Source organism: Vulpes vulpes, chromosome 10, assembly GCF_048418805.1.
Source record: "Vulpes vulpes isolate BD-2025 chromosome 10, VulVul3, whole genome shotgun sequence".
Taxonomy (NCBI): Eukaryota; Metazoa; Chordata; class Mammalia; order Carnivora; family Canidae; genus Vulpes; species Vulpes vulpes.
In genome coordinates, this window is record NC_132789.1 from 67,026,395 (window position 1) to 67,038,751 (window position 12,357).

The following is a 12,357-nucleotide window of genomic DNA, read 5'->3' on the forward strand; positions in this document are numbered from 1 at the left end:
TTCGAATACAAATAAAATTGTTTTAAGATTTCATTTGAGAGAAATAGAGGCAATGAGCAGGGAAAGAGGGAGAAACAGACTCCCCACTGAGTGCAGAGCCTGATGCGGGGTTCAATTGCCGGATCCTGAGATCATAACCTGAGCGGAAGGCAGACCCTTAGCCGATTGAACCATCCAGGCGCCCCAATAAAAATGATTTAATTCTGTTATTTCTAATGCACATTTTCTGACTGTCTATACTCAGTTTACTCTGCTTCTGCAAATGGCCATTTTGGGATTTAGTCCTTCCTCATAATTATTAACTCATGTGTTTTTTGGAGGTGTGGAGGCCAGAGCTAACCAAATTGAAGCCAGTGAAATGACCCATGATTTTGCTAATACCTCATCAACTTAAAATGAGAGAGAATGTAAGCTTAATATTGTAGTAATCACTTTTTCACCATAAGGAGAGATCCTGTATAATAGAGCCAGGATACAGTAGCAGATTATAGAAGCAAAAAATTAGGTCATGGTGGATATTGTTGGAGACCTGATCAAACCACATCTAGAAAGGCAATAAGGTAAAGTGAAAGTGACGTGAGCCACACCTGAGTGGTAGTGCCAACTTTTGAACAGGAACTATACTTTGTATGTAGCCTGGCCAAGCTCACGAAGGATAGGATGGATCTCTCAATCCCAGACTTGATTCTGTACCACTGATTTGTGTAAGCAAAATAACGGATTCAATTGTCCACTCTGTCTTGTGATGAACACAGTAACAGGACAAAGGAATATGTTCTGAAAAATTCACATAAGAGCCTGTAGTAAGGTCAAATAATGAGAAAGTGTTAAGTTAGATCTGTCCATCTGAAAACAAATCAGAGAATATTAATATTGTTTTGTATAAGGGCCTTTACCTGCCATCTAAAATATGAGATAGCTCCAAGTATAGTAATAGGATTGGAAAAGCCAAATTTTCTGCCCAGGCTACCATTGACTCCAGCAAAATCAGAAGTGGGAGACTTAGCAAGAATGTTAGTTAAGGAAAAAATTTCTAGTATCCCAGGCCTCTTCCACAAACTTCCATGTAAGCAGTCATTGTCCAAGAAGGGAATGAATTAGCTCCTGTTGAGAATATGCAGTCCAGGGAGCATAGATACAAGAACAAAAAACAGAAAAAAAACAAAAACCCAGCTCAGGACTAAAGTGATTGGCAGTGCACTGTGGCTGTATTATTAATGTTCTAAGACAGAAAGTACCACAAACTTGGATGGCTTAAAACAAATTTATGGTCTCAACGGCCCTGGAGGCTAGAAGTAAATCAGGATGTTAGCCGTGTTGGTTCCTTTTTTTTTTTTTTTTTTTAATTATTTATTTTTGATAGTCATACAGAGAGAGAGAGAGAGGCAGAGACACAGAGGGAGAAGCAGGCTCCATGCACCGGGAGCCCGACGTGGGATTCGATCCCGGGTCTCCAGGATCGCGCCCTGGGCCAAAGGCAGGCGCCAAACCGCTGCGCCACCCAGGGATCCCTGGTTCCTTCTGAAAGCACAGAAGGAAAATGTGTTCCATGACTTCTTTATAGCTTCTGGCAGTTGTCAATTATTTTGTTCTTTGGCTTGTAAATGTATCACTTTAATCTGCCATCATTCACATCGCATTCTCTCTGTGTGTCTGTCTTCTCCCCTCTTATGAGATCAGTAATAATGAATTTAAGGCCCACACTCTTATGACCTCATCTTAACTAATTATATCCGCAATGGCCCTAATTTGTACCACATCCTGAGATACTAAGAGTTAGGACTTCAACATATTTTTTATGAGGACATAATTAAAGCCAAATAGTAGCCATAGTCAATCTCTAGAAGACAGGAAACTCAAGGGTGATTTTCAGATTTAAACACTGATTGTTCATCTCTGTTTACTACCCAGTGGTACAGAATGAATAAAAGTAGATTAAAAGTATACCAAGAGTTTAAGTTTTAGTAGTATTAGAGAAATCTCACCCTTTACAAACGAGAGTTGCCTCAAACCTGAAAATAATCATCAGGCTCCAGAACTTGAGGTTAAACAAAGTACATTAATAAAGAATTACATTATTCATCTCAGATATGGTTGTGGAAAACCATTGCGTTAATTCAACAGATCGCATTATTAAGACAGACCCATTAAAATCATAGGTCTTACCTTCTATCAAACTTTACTAATAATTCAAAGGATACAAACGAACACCATATAGAGGCAAAATCCGTATATTTCAGGTTATCCTATAATAAAAGTAGATGGATCAAAAATACCCTATTTTTGTAGATAAGGAATCCCTAGGTGCAAGAAGATCTGGTGAAAGTCATTCTTATCTTAATAACCCCACTAGGAAAGAAGTGGTTTATTTCCTTCAATCATTTTCCTTCATAACAATGTCCTCAATCATTTTCCTCATAACAATGAAAGATCTTTCTGGAGAGCAGAGCTAGGACTACCACCAGACTTGTTGACCAAGACATTTCCCTTCTAGATTGAGGTGCCTTTACCTTCTCTGTCATACAAGACATGAGCACGTACCAAGCAATTGCTATATGTTGTATCCCTTCCCCAGTGGCAGGTTAGCAAGGAAATGTGTATTGGGTGTTTTGGTATTTATTAAGCTGCTATTTAATTAGCATTAGTTCTCTGGGCCAAGAGGAATTAGAGCTGGGTCTGAGAAGACTGTGCACTGAGAAGATATTTTGGACTTAAAGTTATATGCAATAAGCGAATGAGACTGAATGTGACTGCTCTGGGAAAGAAGAGGATGTGTTTTCCTGTGGGACACAGCATAAGTTTATTATGTAAAATGATTGGATGAGAAGATGGGGTAGACAACATTTCCTATGTTGTCTATTTGCTGTCAAACATCACACTATTTCTGGTACCACCACTTGGAGATTCAGTCAGGGATGATCTGGATGGAAACTCAGAGAAATAAGCATGTTCATTCCCATGGCTATGGCCATCTGTAGCCAAGTTCAGGAGTTTGTATGTGGCACAATCAGAATTAGTAACTTCCCAGATGAACCAATAGAATCCAATAGAATCTAGTCCAAGTGACAGCATTTGGTCCCCAATTAAGATGCAGTAGAAGCCAAAAAATGGATTTTTTTTAATGTTTTTATTAGGGATGCCTGGGTGGTTCAGTGGTTGAGTGCCTGCCTTTGGTTCAGGACATGATTCTGGAGTCCTGGGATTGAGTCCTGCATGGGGCTCCCTGCAGGGAGCCTGTCTCTTTCTCTGCATATGTCTCTGCCTCTGTCTGTGTGTCTTTCATGAATAAATAATCTTAAAAAAATAAAAGGTTTTTGTTGAAGTATAGTTGACAATGCTGCACTAGTTTCGAGTGTACAACATAGTGATTCAACAAGTCTATACATTATGCTATGCTCACCACAAGTGTAGCTGCCATTTGTCACTGTACAATGCTATTACGGTACAATTGACTACATTTCCCATGCTGTACTTTTTATCCCTGTGACTTATTCCCTAACTGGAAACCAGTATCTCTCACTCCTGTTTTCCCATAAAATAATTGATATTTTAGATACATGAAGCATTTATTTTCCTTTTGTCCTTAAACCCTTTGGGATGGAGTTTACTTTCACATGAAATTGGAAAAAAAACACCTACTGGCACATAATTTTTAAACATTTTAAGTGTCCAATGCTTCATAATCCAAGAAAACCTTTTTTTGAAACAGCATATTGTTTTTCTGGAGTTAGTCTGACATTAATGAAAGACAGATGGGAACTGATAAAATTGCACAACAGGAGGGAATACCAGGAATTTTTTTCACATTTTCTAGGTTTTATATCCTCTTTCAAAAAATCTGCAAGAAATAAAATCAGCCTAATTAATGTGCTTTTAAAAATCCTACATGATCCTTCTGGCTTAACTCCTACCTCTCTCATCCTCACCCATTTCACTCCATCTCAATCAGCCTCTTTGCTGAGCTCCCACCTCAGGGCCTTTGTACATCCCATTCTCTGCCTAGAACACTCTTCTTTTAGGTAACCATATGGTTCCTGAACTCATTTAGATTTCTTCTCAAAATTGAACACCAAATTCAATCAAAATGCATAAGGGTAAAGAGGTGAGAATGAGCTAACAATTGATTATAGGTCAGAACATTGATAATAAATGGAAAATCAGTATTTGAAAAAGAATTATTAAAAATTTAAAAGGAACTAAATTACTATGGAGGTCATTTCTTCAAGTCCATTGTTTGTTTTAAAATATTTTATTTTATTGATTTATTCATGAGAGAGAGAGAAAGGCAGAGACACAGGCAGAGGGAGAAGCAGGCTCCACGCAGGGAGCCCTACCTGGGACTCGATCCCAGGACTCCAGGATCACGACCTGAGCTGAAGGCAGCGCTAAACCACATAGGCTGCCCAAGTCCATTGTTTAGGGAAATGCCATCCTAGAATGGATGTACCTGGTGTCAGCACATCAAGGGTAACTGAGGCAGGTTGTGGAGATCCCAGGGAGTGGAGTAAATGGTATGATTCCATTAAATATGTTCTTTTAATAGTTCTCCCTCTGTGTGGTGCTTTCTTCTTTTTGATCTATTTTCTTTTGATAATTATTTCTTTTTCTTTAGTTATCTCCCTTTGTAGATGGTTTGTGTATGGGATCACATCTAGCAGCACTCCTCTGAAGGCCTTTGAAAATCTCGAATAATAGACTATAACCCAGGTGTAGCTCAGAGAATAGAGTCTGTGAGGTAGACAATATTTTACTTGTTACTTTAATGCATAATTGCCATAATAAAACATTGAAATGTAGCCTGAATTTCTGTGCAGGGGGTAGGAAAGGAGCAGGCAATCTCTCTTCATGTCTTCAATAGAAAAAGACAAAGAAGCCCTTGAGATTCACACATAATTCAGGGCTAGGATGTGGAAGGGGCAACAGAGGTAGTCCTTAACATATGCAGACACATTTTAAAGATAGATTTTTTTTTTTTTTTTTTTTTTTGCCTTTTGCAGTCACCACTGCCCCTGGTATGAATTGGATCAAGGATGTACAGGAGCCAAAAAGAACTTTAACAAGATTAGCAAGAAGGAACTCCAGTACCTTTGCAGTGACTTGACAAATTTACCAGTTTGGTGAAAGTAGAGAAGTTGAGTCAATCAAGCCGCAGTTATTGAGTGGAGGGATATTTAGTCATTCAGAACCTGTTCTATTTTGCAGTCTCAGAAGACCTAGTATAGGATGACTATGCTGTTGCTAACCTTAGGAACTATGCTACTAGTGGCCTCATGGGTGGCTTAGTTGGTTAAGGGTCTGCCTTTGGCTCAGGTGGTGATCCCAGAGTCCTGGGATGGAGTCCTGATCAGCAGGAAGTCTGCTTTTCACTCTCCCTCTGACCCTGTCCTACCAACTAGTGCTCTCTTTCTCTCTCAAATAAAACCTTAAAAAAATAAAACTGTGCTACTCGTGTTTCCTCATGTTCTTGTAAACCCCATCATTGAAGGCACTTTAGCATTTGTGCATGTGAGCATACATGAGACCCTAAATGGCCTACAGGGTACTAGTATTGAAAATGTATTTAGTAACAATTTGTAATGGACCAGGGGTCTTTTAAGGTTACATACTTCTGAAACCTGGGTGGTCAGATGGAATTTAAATAATTGTTTCCATCCATATTCCCTAATTTTTTTATTCAGGAAGCTATTTTCTAAATATATTTAAATTAAGAAAATATTTATTTATACTAATAATTACCATTTACTGCCAGAAGTTATTCTAGGAGTCTAGGTACATTTTCTCATGTGATCCTCACATGAGACCAAATTTTAATTTTCATTTTAAAAAATGATAAAATTAGGGGATCCCTGGGTGGCTCAGCAGTTTGGTGCCTGCCTGTGGCCCGGGGCGCGATCCTGGAGTCCCGGGATCGAGTCCCATGTTGGGCTCCTGGCATGGAGCCTGCTTCTCCCTCCTCCTGTGTCTCTGCCTTTCTCTCTCTCTCTCTCTCTCTCTCTCTCTCTCTCTGTCTCTCATGAAAAAATAAATAAAATCTTTAAAAAAATGATAAAATTAAGTTTTAGAGAGGTTAGGTAAAATACCCAAGGAAACACTTAGTGGAAAATTTAGGATTTAAACTCATATGTATCTGACTTTGAAATCTGTTCATTCTACTAAGCTGTTCTGAATTACATATTGCCAATTTATTCATGAGCCCTCGTTTTTTAAAACAAATTTATTTGCATAATATCTGTCATATTGAGCACAGACTACATGCTTCATATCGTGGGGAGCTAATGTTCTTATCAGATTTACTTAATAATGTAGAAACAGACATGTAAATGATATTGTAATAATATCTGGAAGAGTACCTATATTTACACAAGGAGCACATGTATTGATCCCAGGAGGCTCATGCTTTGAGAGACATGCGGATACTGACCCTTACCAAGGAAGAGCAGATTCAAGTAACTCATTAGATATTCACTCTCACATGTCCATTGGAAGGAATGACAGATAGCAGGACATGTATTTTTACACAATTTCTTTTATTTTCCTCCAGCATGCAATTTAATTCAAGTAGTTTCAGTGTGACTAGGATAGAATTCCAGTGTACCACAAACATGCAACAATATGTGTTGAATGTACCCCTTGCATTGAAGACCTGCTTTTCAGCACAGTGTCCACAGCACTCCTGTATGATGGAGTGTGAACTGCTCTTTATACACTATGTCATTTAATCCTCAGAACATCCCTATTATGTGAGTAGGATTAGTTCCATTTATAGGTGAAGGACACATGGTGCAGAGAAGTGGCGCTTGCCCAAATATGCATCCATACAGCAAACCATTTTTATAAAAGTAGCAGGTTTGATATAAGTAGTCTATGAATCAGCTGAGTGTCTTCTCTAGTTATGAGTTCCTTGGTATAGTGATTGTGGTAGGCTGACTGAGGGACTTCAAAAGACATCCATATCCTAATCTTGGTAGGCTGAATGAGGGCCTTCAAATCTATGGTAGGCCATCAAAAGATGTCTATATCCTAATCTTAGAAATTTTTAAATATGTTACCTTATTTGGCAAAGGAATCTTACAGATGGATTAAATTAAGGATCTTTAGGTAGAAATGTATCCTAGATTATCTGGGTGGACCCAATGTAATTAGAAGGGCCTTTACAAGAGGGAGACAGGAATGTCAGAAACAGAAAGGAGATTTGCAATGGAAGCAGAGGTTGTGATGTGCTATAGAATGGGAGAAAGAGCCATCTCTGGGCAGATCAACCTCTGAAACACTTTGATAATGGGAATTTAAGAATGCAAGACTTTATAAACTTTCTTTTTTTGCCTTTTCATTTCTTGATTCTTGTCTCTTGTTGCAGGATCTAATATGTTAGATGTTCTTGGATAACATCCTAAAATGATGTTTTTCTTCATAGCCAAGTTTTTTTTTTTTTTAAGATTTTATTTATTTATTCATAGAGATGCAGGGAGAGAAAGACAGAGAGGCAGAGACACAAGCAGGCTCCATGCAGAGAGCCTGACGTGGGACTTGATCCAAGGTCTCCAGATCACGCCCTGGGCTGTAGGCGGCGCTAAACCGCTGCACCACCAGGGCCGCCCTTCATAGCCAAGTTCTATATGAACTCATGTTGATAAATTAAAACACCTTTTAGTCATTAGCTATTTTAACATAAATAAGGTTGGATTATCATGGTTCATTTTAATGAGTCAGTAGATAAAATCACAACTCAGTTTGTTCTAGTGACTGAATAAGCAATGTTTCTTGACTAATGCTGTATTAGGTTACCAGCTTATACTAATGAGCAATTTTAAGAATAAGAAATTTTGGAAGTTATTTGGCTGGGGTTTTTAAAAACAAGATGTCATGCTAGGACTTGTTAAAAGTTCCTCCATGACAAATTCAAAGATACACAATATTATTAACTGTGTCTTGACAGCTCATTTTCTTTTTTATAAACAGTCAAAAAAGCAGCTCTGGTTTATTTAATTCCAAGAAAAGAAGAATTGGAACCATTTAGCCTGCTTAATATCAAAACCTACCTGACCCAGAGAACAATCAGGAGGAATTTCACAGAACACTTTTAGTTACATCATCTCATATGCAAACTCTGACTGCAAATGAAATAGAATTTTTAAAGCCCTAATGCAAATTTCATAGGGTTCATTTTTTTCTATTATTTTTCCCCTTAGTGCTCTTTCTCTTATTTCTTTTTCTTCTTCCACCCTTTAGAGGTTTCCAGGGATTAATTACTTGTACTTTGCTCCTTTCCCTTAAAATTTATCTTTTTCAGAAGTTACTCCATTCTCATGTTATGAATTTACAATTTTGTATGGATTGATTGCTAAATGTTTAAGTTCCAAACTCTTGGTGATTGTATGTAGATCAATCATGCTCATAGCAAATGCTAAACAGTTGTCTTTCTTTCCAGAAAATGATACCTCTCAAAAATATATTCATGCACTCATGCTCCATTATTATCATTACCTATGTGTCTCTGAAGTGGATGTTTTACCAGGCCTCTAGTCTTCATAAAAGTGATCAAGCTCAGGTCACGTCTTGAACCACTCACCGTGCCTGTCTAAACTCTTCTTTGTTTCACTTCAGCTATTTTCTTAGGACCCTGAAGAATTGGGCCACTTGGCAGGTAAATTTTGAGTAGGGATCAGTAATGTGAGAAGATAATGAGAATTCAATGATTTTAGAAGATTGTTCTGGGTATAGTGTAGACAGTGGGTTGGAATATAACCTAAAAGATGAGTGTAAGTCTTCAGTAAAGTTAGGGAAGAGGGAGGAAAAGAAAATGTGGGTCATAATTACATGTTAGGATCTCATAATGACTGTGTTATCTCTTCCAGAGAACAATCATATTTAAAATGACCCAAAACTGAAGCAAAAGAAGGAGGAAGAAAGGAAAATATTTAACACTGGCATGTACTCAACTTGGTGTGTAGTATTCGATAAATATTTTCTGGTTAGATTAATAGCTGACAGGTGAGAGAAATGGTGAAAATTGAAGTTATCTTAAAGGGCTTGTAGGAGGCATATTTTTTCTCTGAAAGTGGCTTTCTCAGCACATCTCCATTTGCATTGTGCACCTGGCAACTTGACTTATTTTTGGATATGGCGGCCCATCCCTTATCTTCCCTGACTAATCACATCTTACTCCTCCTGTCAGTCTTTCAGGTCATTTTATTATGTGCACTCCTTGATAACTGTCATGTAGTAATTCTACATAGTTTCACTGGTACTTCTCATGACTCCCCAAGAGTATTTCGACACAGTGTCAAAGACTGGATTTTCTGAAATGTCTCATGGTAGCTAACAGAATGTTCTGCACAGTGGAAATCTAAACATGCTTGGTGCCTTATCCTGGAGTACTAATCAAATATCATGCTATTATAGAAAATATCAGAATATTCTTTGTTATAGGGGCTTCATTTTGAGTATGGTAAGTTGTTTTCTATTCTGTTTTTATATTTAATTCACAACATTTCTCACTTTAGAGGAAAATTGCCTTTAATTTCCAGGAAGCAAACATTTCCAGAAGATGAATCATTTTTTCCTTTGTTTCCCATTATCTCATCTCATCTCATGATGTAAATTTCCAGATGTTGATGTATTTTCTTCAACTTCTGTTTGTGAATCTTTGTATTTGGTTGTATTCATACACAAAAGTCTTAAAATTGAAATATATGTAGTACATGTCACAAACAGCTTTGTAAGTCACTTCTTAAAGCCTTGCTAAGAATATTTGATCATTTGGGACTTAGCTATGACTAGTATAGACTCTGAAACTTAGAAAAAATTAATTTGGCAACTCCTTTGTGACAAGAGATATTGCATATTATTTTCTAAATTTACATAAGATTAATTCTTTGATATTATGAAAGCATTTTTAATATTTTCCAGTTTTATTGAGATTTAATTGAGATGTAACATTGTATTAGTTTAAGGTATACAACAAAATAATTTAAGTAAATGTTATGAAAGATTATCACAATAAGTTTAGTTAATATCCATTATTTCATATCATTACAAAGTTTTTTTCCTGTGATGAGAACTTTTAAGATCTACTCTCTTAGCAACTTTCAGATATATACAGTACAGTATTGTTAACTATTGTCAGAATGCTATACATTTCATCCCCAGAACTTTTTTGTCTTATAAATGGAAATTTCTTTGAATCTTAGAATCTAACTGTCATGAAGATAGCTGTTTGCCTTCCTGTGAGCAAAAACTTGGTATACAAACTTATTGACTCCTAGAGCCAATGAAATATTGTCATATGAAATATTGAAAATTTTGAAATATTGAAAAATGTTAATTACTTATTCCCTCTGTGATAGAAAATATTTTCATCAAGATAATTTTTATTTTAACACAGTTGAAATGCTAAAGAAATGCTTAGATTATAAAATTTATTGAAGTTTGTGTTAGTTTTCTATGGCTAGCATAACAAATCACTGCCAACTTAATGACATAAAACAACAGAAATTTATTATCTCAGTTTATGGTCAGAAGTCAGACACATAATCTCACTGGGCTAGAATCAAGCTATTGACCAGGACTCTGTTCTTTTCTGGAGGTTCTAGGGAAGAATTTGTTTCTTTGCCTTTTCCAGATTTTAGAGGTCACCTGCATTCTTTGTCTTGTGTTCCCATCTTCCATCTCCAAAGCATCAAGAAAATAGTAAATTCAGCCTCACAGCAGATCCTTTCCTTGAAGTGTTTAAAGGCTCTCTTATCTGTAACTGCCTTTTAATCATTTCCTCCTTGCAAATAACTGAGAAGACAAAGTACATTATTAAAGATAATGAGGTGGAAAATCTGGAATAAACAAAAGATCATTTCTCTATGCCCAGAGGAAATTTTCAGGGTATAAATGTGGCTATTAATTGAAGGTGTTAAAAGAATAAGAATGCATGGATCAAAATGTGTTTTTATGCACATGCCGTATTGTGCATGTACAAAGCTCCTCTCTTTTCCTCCCACTAAAATTTTCAATATAAATTATTTGAAAAATTATTCCAATGGTGATTCTCTCTATTGTGTGCTCTGCTTAAAATGGGGGTAACAAAACCTTTAAGTGAGAGAATTACTTTGGTAACTGCATGATGACATCATCATCATCAGAGAAACAGAGAGAGGAAGAGGGAGAGAGAGAAGAAGGTAGATAGATATATCAGAGGCTGAGTTAAGGGGAATTTGACTGGCTTGAAAAATGATTGAAACAAGTTTTAAAATTTATAATTTTGCTGTTCAAGTTTCAGATTTAGAATTTAAACCTTTTTGACTTTAACAGTGCACATGCATTGTTCCAGGTTTTCTTTGCTGAGTTTGAGATCCTTGAGCACCTCAAACAAATAACAAAACATGATACTGTATGTTTGATCCCTGGTCATTGTCTCTGGTAGAGGTTTGCCTGTGGTTCTAAAGACAGACTTATGCCAAGAGCCCAAAGAAGACCAAAGAGATGGAGAGAATAGAGTCTGGAAGAAACCAGGTGAAGTTTCCAGTTCATAACCTCAACACTTTGTGACATTCAGAAGTTTAGCTCGGCTGTAAATTTTGCTCTTGTTTCTCCTGGCAGAGATCTAACCCTTTCAACACCCACAGGAGAGCTCAGTGGATAACTGAGCAACCATCACTAGTACAAATGTCTTTACAATGTGGAAGGCAGGTAGAGTAGAATAAGAATAGGTATCTTCAAAGATGAAACGTTAGATTGTGGTCCTTCTTTATGTTTCTGGCTTCATCCCTCTTCGGACAGTTCCTCTTAAAATTGCTCACTCATACTATATACCATATAATACACTCATACTCCATAGGATATATTTACTATGTGTACTATACACATCCCATATAAAAATGGTAAAAGTAATGGTGTTATAAAATGTAGAATGCCTCAGGAGCACAAAATATTATGCTGGATAGCCAAATTTAATGTAATAATTACCATAGAGCACCATGTTTGCGTGAGGTATTAGAGTAAGCGCTTACTATTCCCCACTTCAATCTTCATGAAAACCTTATCTTAAGCATTAGTTGTCCTCACTTTACAAAGGAAGAAACCAAAGCAACTTTTTCTAAGTCACACAGCTAATAAGTGGCCGAGTCCAAATTGAATCCAGGTTTAATTAACTCTGAAATCTTTTCTTTTACCCATTAGTCAGTGTGGGACTATCTAATAATTAAACTTCCCATGCCACATTATTTCTTCCAAGTTTCATTTCCAGGTCAACTGGAACACTTTCTCTAAGTTCTAATTTTTTGTCACTATAGTCTTTCAGTTTACTCTTTGGTCTATACTGAACTATTAGTTTAAAATCATTTGATATGAGCAAACTTCTAGGGTTTT

The 12,357-nt window shown here is 36.8% G+C and overlaps 1 long non-coding RNA gene across 1 annotated transcript; it reads left to right on the plus strand.

The window, feature by feature from the left end:
* The first annotated feature begins 8,428 nt into the window (after positions 1-8,428).
* On the plus strand, positions 8,429-11,022 carry LOC140594222 (uncharacterized). The gene is made up of 2 exons (XR_011994900.1): positions 8,429-8,644; positions 8,856-11,022. It is a non-coding gene; the product is annotated as an uncharacterized lncRNA (long non-coding RNA).
* Positions 11,023-12,357: the final 1,335 nt, after the last annotated feature.